Raw genomic sequence first — 12,151 nt, forward strand, 5'->3', positions numbered from 1 at the left:
GATAAGAGAAGTGGGAGGAGGACACATATGTACAAAAATATTTATAGCAGCTCTTTTTGTGGTGGCAAAGAATTGGAAATCAAAAGGATGCCCATCAATTGGTAAATGACTGAACAAGTTGTGGTATATGAAGGTAATGGAATACTACTGTGCTATAAGAAATGAGGAGCAGATGGACTTCATAATAACCTAGAGAGACTTATATAAACTGATGCTAAGCGAGAAGAGCAGAACCAGGAGAAATCTGTACACAATCACAGACACAACATATGTATGATGACTAACTTCAATAGACTGGGCTCCTCTCAGCAATGTAAGGTCATAAGACAACTCCAAAAGACTCATGATCTTACATCCAGAGAAAGAGATGCCGAGTCTGAATGCAGATTGAAACAGACTACTTGCTCTGTTTCTTATTCTTTTTTTGTTTTGTTTCCTCTTTCCCACTGATCATTCCATTGGTTATAATCCTTCTTTATAACCTGACTAATCATTAATGTGAAAATATTTGTAGATCCTATATTCAAGTGCATGCCGCCATGATGGCGGGGAGGAGAGGGAGGGAGAGAAAATTTGAAACTCAAAGGACTGTGGAACTGAATGTTGTAAACTAAAAGTAAATAAACAAACCAATTTAATTAAAAAAAACTAAAAACCATATTAAGTGCCTACTAGGTGCCAGATATTGTAATAAGATAGCATGCTCATCAAATTTGCAGAGGACACAGAGTTATCACTGAATGACATATTCAGGATCCCCAAGATCTTGACAGACTAAAGAACTGATTGGACAGAATCTGAGAAGATAAAAGTCAGTGGACATATATATATATATATATATATGTATAAATTCTTATGCTTGAATTCAAAATATCATATTCAGAAATACAGATGAGGAAGGCATGGTTAGACAGAAGCTGGGTTGAAAATACCTAGAGGCTTTAGTAGCTTATGACCTCATTGTGAATCAGCCATGTAATGGGTCAGGCAAAAACCAAACAAATGAAAACTAATGTGATCTTGGACTACATTGAGGGGCATAGCTTCCAGGACTAAGGAGTTGATAGTCCTCTGTACTACGCCCTAGATAGACCACATCTGGGATACTATCCTCAGTTCTGAGGGCAACAATTTAGAAAAGATATTGATAAGTTGGAGAGTACTTGGGGCAGGATAGCCAGCATGGTGAAAGTTTTTGAGTCCTTGTCTTGTTAAAGTTCAGTTGAAGGAACTGGGAATGTTTAGCCTGGAAAAGAAAAGATTGGGGCCTAGAGGACAGACATGCTAGCTGTGTTCAAAGTATTTGATCATGTGGAAAAGGGATTAGATTTGGTCACTTAGACCCAGAGAGTAGAACTTGGAGCAATGTATTAAAGAATCAAAGAAGCAATGTTGCCTTGATGTCAAAAAAAAAACCACAAAAACTTTTCTTTTCTTAGAAGCAATTGGGGTTAAGTGACTTGCCCAGGGTCACACAGCTAGTAAGTGTTTGAGGTCAGATTTGAACTCAGGTCCTCCTGATTCCAGGACTGGTGGTCTATCCATGCACAATCTAGCTCCCCCTGGAAGAAATTCCTAGTGGTTAAAGCTATCCCAAAGTAGAGTAGGCTGCCTCAGGAGGTAATTGGTTCCCATTCACTGGGGATCTTCAACCAGAGGCTGAATTATCACTTGTTGATTGTAAAATGAAGGACTCCTTTCCAGTTAGAATGGATGGCAACTGAGGTTGCTATCAACTCCAGAATTCTGTGGTTTGTTGTTGTTGTTGAGTCATTTTACTTATGTGTGATTCTTTGTGACCCCATTTGGGGTTTTCTTGGTAAGAATTTGCCATTTCCTTCTCCAGCTCATTTTACCTTTTGAGGAAACTGAGACAAACAGGATTAAGTGACTTGTCCAGGGTCACACAGCTAATAAGTGTCTGAGGCCAGATTTCGATTCAGGAAAATAAGTCATCCCGACTGTGTGTCCAACACTCTATATGCTATGGTGATACCTAACTTCCCTCTGTGGTTTGTGGTGTCTCCTATGTTTGCTATGTTTGCTCAAGAAGAGTCTTGAGTCCTTTCCTCCCTCCTTTCTATATTCTTTTCTTTGGTCACATCACAAAATCCTATAGAGTTAAGTATTTCTCTATACTGATGATTGCCAAATCTATCTAACCCAATCTTAATCTTTCTCCTGAACTCCATTCTTGTGTTCATGTGTTGTAGACTTCCTGTTGAATGTCTCTTCCTGGATGTCCTGTGGGTATCTCAAATTCAATATGTCCAAAATAAAACATTTTCTTCGATAAATTTACCTTTTCCCCCCAAACTTCCCTATTTCTATTAAGGACACTACCATTTTCTCAGCCAACACAGGTTATAATCTTGAAATTCTCCTTGATTCTCTCTCTCTCTCTCTCTCTCTCTCTCTCTCTCTCAACACCTCCTCTCCTTTCCCTCTCCCTCTCTCCCTTTCTTCCCTTCCCCTTTTATCCCCTCCTCTCCCTTCTCAGTTCATTCAACAAATATTTATTAAGTACTTACTATCTATCCAGTATTGTGCTAGATGCTGGGGATATGAACATGAAAAAGAAAAACAGTCCCTGCTTTCAGGTAGCTTACAATCTAATGGGAGAAGACGACATACACAAGGAAGATGAAAGACTAGGGGTATGAGAAACATACTTGGTTTCAGAGACATGGTGGAGGAGTCAAAGAAATACTAAATCATTGCAACTGGAGAAATCAAAGAAGTTAAAAATTAATTAGTCCAATATATCCATTCTACCTCGGTGGCAGCCCTTCACTTTTCCCCATTCTCTATACTGTCTGGAACTTTGGGTTAATGAAGATAAATGGTATAAAATAAGGCAGGAAAGGAAAGTAGAAATTATACTGGAGAGGACCTTAAATTTCAGGCTCTTGGGATTTGTATTCTATCTTATAGGCAGTGGGGGTCATAAACTATTGCCCTGGCTCACTTCAACCATACTACTGCAATAATCACCTAATGGGTTGCTTTACTTTCTCTCTCCCTTCCAATCCATGCTCTTAGAATTCCCTGCCCCCTCCCCATCTTCCTTTAGCACAGGTATGGCTATGTCACATAGTCCTGCTCAAAAATCTTCTATGGCTCCCCACTGCTTATAGGATAAAATTCAAATTCCTGAGACCGATATTTAAAGTCCTCTTCAGAGGATTTCTCTCTAAAAGTAGATTTCTATTTATCTGCCTTATTTCATGCTACTCATCTTGATAAACTCAATGTTCCAGTCAAGTCAAATGTTGTTCCTTGAATTCAACAAGTTAACACCAATCCATGAACAGGAAATTAAAAAAAATTGATCATCCTATGCACCTGGGGATACAAAGTCCAAAGCAAAGATGCTCTCTGACCTCAAAGAACTTTCACTCAAATAAAGGAGAAAACATTGCTTGAGGGAGTGGTGGCCAGGGAGGCATATTTTAATTTGGAAAGCTGCAGGGATCGTGCAAGGAGCTGTGGAGGAGTAGATTGACACATGCCTTATAGGAGCAATGCCAGAGTTGACGTGATTATGGTTTCAGAAATGGAAAGGAAGTGGGAGATGGCGTGTACGTGGGGTCCAAGCGTTGAAGCTTGGTGAAGAGAAGCTGTGGAGTGAAATGACCAGGCCTAGATGTAGTATGACTGAGTGAACCACTAGTCAGGACAGCCTGGCCCCAGGGCACAATCTCTGCTCCCACAGGGCTTAAGCCCTCCACGGCTTGGCTTCTTATCTAGGTAGATAGATGGTGGGCAGCATGGTTTTCCCAATCTGTCCCCAATAGCTGGAACACCCCATCATACTCTATCAGAATCCTTGTCTTCTTTCAAGATTTAGCTTAGGTACCATCCTTTCAGGAAGCACTCCCTGATTCTCCCTTTCCCCCTCTCCCAGTTGTTGTTTTTTTTTGTTTGTTTGTTTTCAGTTTCCCTTGCATTACACTCATTTTTGTACTAATTGTCCTCTCCTCCCCCCACAGTAGACTATGAACTCCTGGATGGTGGGGACTACTTTGCTTGTTTCTTTGCACCTACAGTGCCTAGCTTAGCATTTTGAACATAGCTTAACAAATGTTTGTTGAATTGAACACATCTCTGTAGCTAATTTTTTTTTTAAGCCAGTAACATGATTATTTCTTGGTGCTTTTCTAACCTAAGGTTAGCAAAAACTGTAAGAGTATAAAAAAAAAAACACCAGGCTAAATATAGAAAGCCTCACTTCCAGTAACATATTATTCTAAGTGTCCAATAATTAATGGTAAATGAATGTGCCATGTCTGGGGGAGAATGTGAGATCCTCCATGAATACCAAATTAAGTCATTAGGAGTTCCAGCTTTGCAGGGCATGGCAGGTGAATTCCCAATGACTGAAGCTTGGGTAGAGTAAAGAGCTGGAGTGTTTTTAGGAGGCATTAGAAAATATATGACCCCACCCCACCCCCACCAATGGAGACATCAGTTCTCTAAAACCTGAGGTCCTTCAGGCGTGAACAACAGCATCATGGATGCTTGTGTTAATAGAAGAGAAAAGGATAAAATGTGTTCTGTGAATGGTAGGATATTCATAGCACATGGATGGCTAGAGAGATTTGTAGCCTGGTGGCATATGAGCATTGAGATATAAATATTGTTCTTCTAGTAAGGATCTGGTACTAGTAGCCAGGAGAGTCAAGTAATATTTCAAATCCAGAGCCCACGGCCAGAGCTTTGGAAATATTTACAGCCCTGCAGAATGGCACATTTCTGTATTAGGTTTTGCTCTGAAGTAACATCTCCCGGCTGTACCACTGACAGTTGAAACTGCTCAGGCTTTGGAGGAATAAGAATATTTCTAAAACAAACACTGATTAGCCATGGCACAGAAGGAAGCTAGTCCCCTCAAAACTCATGGCACCCTCTACTATGAAACCTTTAATAACTACGAAGTCCCTACTGAATAATGTTCATGTACCTTAACTTAATCCCTCAAAAACTCCTCACAATCTGGCTCTTACCTGCCTTTTCCATTATATCTGATAATCAGATATAGTTTTATAAAATACTTTGGGGTTTATAAAGTTTTAGATTCCACAGTGGCTAGAGTTCTGGACTTGGGGTCAGGAAGACTTGAGTTCAAAGCCTAAGCCAGACACTTACCACCTGTGTCACCCTAGGTAAGTCACATAACCACTTTCAGATCCAGCTTCCTCATCTGTAAAATACAGACCAAAATAGCAACTACTAGGATCAGATGAGATAATATATGTAAGGTACTTTCACAAACCTAAAAGAACTATATGAATGATTGCTATTGTGTGTAAATTAATTACATCTTATATCCTATCCTATCCTATTTTATATTATGTTATGTATGATCTCCTTTAAACCTTGCTACAACCCTAGCAAGTCAATAATATAAAGGTTATTACCCTCATTTTATTGATGAGGAAACTGAGTCTCAGAAAGGTGAAGTGATTTGATTAAGGTAACACAGTTAGCAATGGCAGAGTCCAGATTTGAATGAAGATCTTGTAAACCCAAAGCTAAAGCTCTTTTTATGCCCCATGATGTCTTAATGCTTCCCAATATGTATTAAATAGTTCAGCAAACTAGCCTGCACTATCCCTGGAACACGCCCTATGCTTTACTCCTTCTGTGCCTTGGTTCACATTATTCTCTGTAATTGACCCCAAGCCCTCCTTATGGATTGACAGCCTACCCATCCTTTAAGGTTCATGTCAAAAGGCACTCCCTCCATAAAACTTTCCTTTATCTTTCAAATGAAAGTGGAAATTCTTTCCTTGAAGTACCCCATGTGCCAGAAGTCTTACCTGTTATATTTTGCATTATAGTTTTATATGTCCAAGCACTATGTAATGCAAAGGATATTGGGCACACAGTCAGGGTACCTGGGTTCAGGTCTCAACTCTGCCCTTCATAAGCTCTAACTCTTGAGATGTCAATACTCTTAAAAGTGGGTTTCAGTTTTTTCATCTGCAAAAGGAGAGAGGAAAAACTGGTTTCAAATATGCCTTGGTACAGTGGACAAAGAGGTGACTGATGCAAGGTAACAGTCCAAAGATTCTATCTCTGGCACGTTGAGATGAGTCATCTGACTTTCTTGGGCCTCAGTTTCCTCAACTGTAAAATTAGGAGCCTGAACAACTCTAGATCCACGATAACCATGAACCTTCCAGTTTTGACATTCTATGATTCCGGTGTTTTTTTCTTCCCTGCCAGACTGTGTGAGTTCCTTAAGGATAGGGAAGAGGTCTTATTAATGGTTATAAACCAACCCCCTTTGTCCCAGGCAATAAATGTTTATTGCATTGAATCAAGAAGGGAAGAATCTCCCATTGGTGATATTCACTGATTTGTATTTCCATGTGGATTCATTTGGAGAGCTTGGTTTTCAGAAAGATCCCTGCCTAGAAGACAGGCTGACATGCTGAGAGGCATTGATGTTTCTGTAATTGATGTAGAATCTCTAGTCTTTTCTGTCAGTCCAGAACTTTTCTTAAGTGTTCAAATCAGGCAAAGGCAAAGAATGAAAGAAATGATGGAAAAAGGAAGCCCATGTGAATGGAATGTCACTCAATTTAATGGACTGTACTCGGCTCAGCAAGATGGATCTATGGAAGCTTCAGGGCTTCAGTTCCCTCAAGCCTTAATATCACTCATTTGAGAAGGGCACTGTATGTGGCACCAGACCAAAAACTCATCTTTTCTTGAAACTGCAAGTAGAGGCTATGGGCTCTTATGAAATCTAGGGAGTGAACAACAAATTCATTACTGTTGGCTAGAGTTGTTCATTCTTTCTGAGAATAGTCTCTTGGTGTCAGACTGATTCTGCCCCCTTCCCCAGCCTTCCAACCTACCTCTGTCAGAGAATGGGACCTTACTTTCACTAATAGTCTATTTACCTAAGCATTATTACTCTGGTGGTGCCTAAAAGTAAGGAATTCCCTGGGGTAGTAAGGAATTGGTGACATTCAACTCTTTATTCACATCCTACATTTACATAGAATGATGTCATTGATGAGAAAGGGTCTTAGAACACAAAATGTTAGATCTGCTAGAGTCTTTAGAACATAGAATGCAGAATGTCAGAACTGGAAGGGACCTGAGAACGTAGAGTCACAGTGTCAAAGGTATTAATAAACTTAAAATATAGAATGTTAGGCCTTAGAACTTTAAACCTAGAAGGGACCCTCAGATCTGTTTACAGATGGAAAAACTGAGGCACCAAGATGAGATGTCAGAGAGAGATTAGCTTTCTGACTCAGTTCAAAGTTCTGGCTTTTCTCCCTTTTCCTAGCACACTTGTGGCCCACTTTGACTCTTGTCATGTGTAGCCTCAGGGATTTACAGATTCCCTTCAATTGAACCAGGAAGGGGAAAGCAATACAGCTCCTCCTTCTACCTTCCCTTTCCCATCACAGAAAGCATTAGCTAACTAGACTAAAGCTAAACAAACAAACAAACAAACAAACAAACAAATCTGCAGTCACTCAGCCATCTGTTTTGTCTATTAAAAACAAACAACACGAAGAAGGTTTGACAGAAATCACTGGTGGTTTTTACCCTGTCGACAAAGTCAGTGATTCTTTTATGACTGCTGTCTGATTTCAGTTCTTCTCTGATTTCATAGGGAAAAGATTTTGAGCCCATGTACCTCACCGATGTTTAGCAGATTTCACCACTATTATGACTCATTCAAGAGTGGTATGAAAATGACAAATCCCATGAAAGCCATTTGTCACTGCTTAATGATTTTCTCCACAGCAGCCACAAGGTTGTATTTCTCCAAGGGCCCATTATTTGGAAAGAAACAGTCTTAACCTTATGGAAACCCAATCTAATGCACCATGGAGCTAATGCTAAGGAAGTGCTTAGAGAAGGGAGGACATTGTAGCTTTGCCCGGTCCATTGAAGGAAAGAGCTGTGCTACTAGACAAGACACTCAGCTAGTTATTAAACATTTATTAAGTACCTAGTGTGCCAAGCACTGTGCTAAGCATCAGGAATACAAAGAGAGGCAAAAGACAGCCCCTGCCCTCAAGGAGCTCACAGTCTAATAGGGGCAGACAACATGCAAACAACTATGTACAAACAAGTTATATACAGGATACTTGGGAAAGAATCAACAGAGGGAAGGTATTAGCATTGTGAGTCAGAAAAGACCTCTTGGAGGAGGTAGGATTTTAGGTAGGACTTGAAGGAAGCCAGGGAAGCCAGGAGGCAGAAATGAGGAGAGAGAACCAGGAATGGGGGATAGGCAGTGAAAATGCCTGGAGTTTCTCATTTGAGGTTTAGCAAGAACGCCAGTGTCACTGGATAATGGTGTGTGTGGGTGGGGGGGGAGAGGGGGGGAGGGGGGGGGGGGGGGTTTGAAGGTAGGAGAAAACCAGGTTATGGGGGACTTTGAATACCAACCAAAAGATTTTATATTTGATCCTGGAAGTAATAGACAGATTTATTAAGGAAAACTCATCAGCAAATAATATGCACCTAAAGGACTCAATGCTTTAAAGGAACTACAAAAGATGTTCTAGTTACCAAGGAATGTGGTGACAGCATTTTAATTACAATGGATGCATGCTTTGGGTCACTACTTTTTTTTTTGCAGATCAAAGCATACCATTTTTCACTTTATTTTTTCCCAAATTTTTAATTAATTAATTTTTAATTTTCAACATTCATTTCCACAAGATTTTGAGTTACAATTTTTTCTCTCCCCGTCTTTCCCTTACCCCCACCCCAAAAGAGTGAGCCTACTGAATACCCCTTCCCCCAATCTGTTCTCTCTTATATCCTCCCCCTTCACCCCCTAAATTTCTAGTAGGGCAACATGGATTTCTTTTCCCCAGTACCTGTATATCTTATTTCCCAGTTGCATGTGAAAAACCAATTTTTAAACATTTGTTTTTACAACTTTGAGTTCTAGATTTTTTTTCCTCTTCTTTGCTCCTCACCCACCCCCACTGGGAAGATAAGCAATTCAATATAGATTGTACATGTGTAGTTACCCAAATCATTTCCATGGTAGTTATATTGTAAAAGACTAGCTATATTTCCCTCCATTTTATCCCACCCCCACTTATTCTATTTTCTCCTTTGACCCTATCCCTTTTCAAAAATGTTTGCTTCTAGGGGGCAGCTGGGTGGTGCAGTGAATAGAGCACTGACCCTGGAGTCAGGAGGACCTGAGTTCAAATCCAACCTCAAACACTTAACACAAAAAACTAGCTGTGTGACCTTGGGCAAGTCGCTTAACCCCAATTGCTCTCCAAAAAGTAAAAAAAAAAAGTTTGTTTCTAACTACCCTCTCCCCTAATCTGCCCTCCCTCCTGTCCTCCCCTCTCTTATCTCCTGTTCCCCTATAATCCTGTAGGGTAAGATACCCAATTGAGTGTGTATGTTATTCCTTCCTTAGGCCAAATTCAATGAGAATCAGGTTGTCCCATTCCCTTTCACCTTCCTGTTCTTCCCTTCCTTTGTAACAGTTTTCTCTTGCCTCTTTTCATATGAGATAATTTACCCTAATCTATTGCTCCCTTTCTTCTTCTCCCAATAAATTCCTCTCTCACCTCTTAATTTCATTTTTTAGATATCATCCCTTCATATTAAACTCATCCTGTGCCCTCTGTCTATGTATACATGAACATACAAATGCCCACACTCATATATATATATTTATATACACATACATCCTCCTATACATACATATATATGTATGTATGTATACATATATATATATTCCTTTCAGCTATCCTCATACTGAGAAAGGTCTTATGAGTTACAATTATCATTTTTCCATGTAGGAATGTAAATAGTTCAATTTTAATAAGTTCCTTATGATTTCTTTTTCCTGTTTACCTTCTTGTGTTTCTCTTTCTTCTTGTATTTGAAAGTAAAATTTTCTGTTCAGCTCAGGTTTTTTCATCAAGAATGCTTGAAAGTTCTCTATTTCATTGAACGACCACATTTTCCCTGTAATATTATACTCAGTTTTGCTGGGTAGGTGATTCTTTGTTTTAGTGCTAGCTCCTTTGAACTCCAGAATATCATATTCCAAGGCCTTTGATCCCTTAATGTAGAAGCTGCTAGTTCTTGTGTTATCCTGATTATGTTTCCACAATACTTATATTGTTTCTCCCTGACTGCTTGCAGTATTTCCTCCTTGATCTGGGAACTCTGGAATTTGGCTATAATATTCCTAGGAGTTTTCTTTTTGGGATCTTTTTCAAGAGGCAAGTGGTGAATTCTTTCAATTTCTTTTTTGCCCTCTGGTTCTAGAATATCAGGACACTTTTGCTTGATAATTTCTTGGAAGATGGTGTCTAGATTCTTTTTTTGATCATGGCTTTCAGAAAGACCAATAACTTTTAAATTATCTCTCCTGGATCTATTTTCTGGGTCAGTGGTTTTTCTAATGAGATATTTCGCATTGCCTTCTATTTTTTAATTTGTTTGGATCTGTTTTATAGTATCTTGATTTCTCATAAAGTCATTAGCTTCCAATTGCTCCATTGAAGGAGTTATTCTCTTCAGTGAATTTTTGAAATTCCTTTCCCATCTGGCAAATTTGACTTTTTAAAGCATTCTTCTCCTCATTGGCTTTTTGGGCCTCTTTTACCATTTAGTTAGTCTACTTTTTGGTAATATTTTCTCCTTGATCTGGGAATTCTGGAACCTAGCTATAATATTCCTAGTTTTCTAGGAATTTTCTTTTTGGGAACTTTTTCAGGAGGTGATCAGTGGATTCTTTCAATCTCTATTTATTTATTTATTTAGAACCTCTGGTTCTAAAACATCAGGGCAGTTTTCCTTGAGAATTTCTTGAAGGATGATTTCTAGGTTCTTTTTTTGATCATGGCTTCCAAGTAGTCCAATAATTTTAAAATTATCTCTCCTGGATCTATTTTCCAGATCAGTGGTTTTCCCAATGAGATCTTTCACATTGCCTTCTATTTGCAGAAAGAAGCTACCACCCCAATACCCACCAATTGCCGCTGATAAGCAGGTAAGTTTGAGAGTCCTGGGAACAATAGCACTCCTCCCTACCTCTCAACCATACTTCCTCTATTTCTAATATGGTTCCTGCAGACATAGTCCAAAAAACCCTTGTGGAGAGGGGACATGAATTGGGAGGCGGGGAGGAGGAAAAAAGGAATGATAGAGATAGGGTAGCCCCTTCTCCCTTCAAAAAAAAAAAGCATCATTGAAGTATTTTTTTAAATGCCCAGAAGACAACAGAAGGAAGACTAGAAAGAATCATAGACAAGCAGAACAGCTTTGAAAATTACATGTTGAATTTATTATATCTTTAAAAAGAAAAGTAAGTTGTATATAATTGAGACTTGCAGTTTCATGTACAACCTTCTTTTATGTTCTACTATGAATATTGAAATGCTTATTTTATTGGTGTTTGTTAAGTTCAGATTTTTTTTTAAGATGACAGAGGGAGATTCAGAAGCTTCAGAAGATATGAGAGAGACAGAGACAGAGGCAAGAGACAGAGAAAGACAGGGGCAGACAGAAAAGTAGAGGAAGATTCAAACTAACAGCTTCATCTGTAGAGGCTGCAGACCACCTCTTCCTCAGCAGCTGCAGCTGATGAAGACCCAGAAATGAAAGCTCTCACCACCAAAGTTCTTGGCACTATCAATTGATTCAACATAAACAAACAAAAAAAGAGCCCACATGGTTTTATTAATGGAAATGACAATCAAGAAGATACATCAACAGGTGTTTTACCTCTGTGTTCTGGGGAAGGAAGGAAATGTGCATTTATTAAGCATCTACTATGTATCAAGCACTGTGCTAAGCACTTTACAATTATTACCCCATTTAATCTTCACAATAGTCCTGGGAGGTAAGTGCTATTATTATCCCCATTTTACAGTTAAGGAAACTGAGACAGACAGAGGTTAAGTGACTTGCCTAGGGTCACACAGCTAGTAAGTGTCTGAGGCCAGATTTGAACCCAGTCTTCCTGACTCCAGCACCAGCACTCTCCCCATTGTGTCTCTAGACACCATACAGCTTTCCCATCAGGACCCCACCACACACACCCCAGTTGGAGCTGCCCATGTATATGTTGTCTCTCTTAGAATGTAAGCTTCCTTTTAAAGGACAGTATTGCTTTTCTATTTTT

This window comes from Petaurus breviceps, unplaced genomic scaffold (genome assembly GCF_028583685.1).
Source record: "Petaurus breviceps papuanus isolate PSGF00001 unplaced genomic scaffold, PetGlider_PUasm1.0 90847, whole genome shotgun sequence".
Classification (NCBI taxonomy): domain Eukaryota; kingdom Metazoa; phylum Chordata; class Mammalia; order Diprotodontia; family Petauridae; genus Petaurus; species Petaurus breviceps.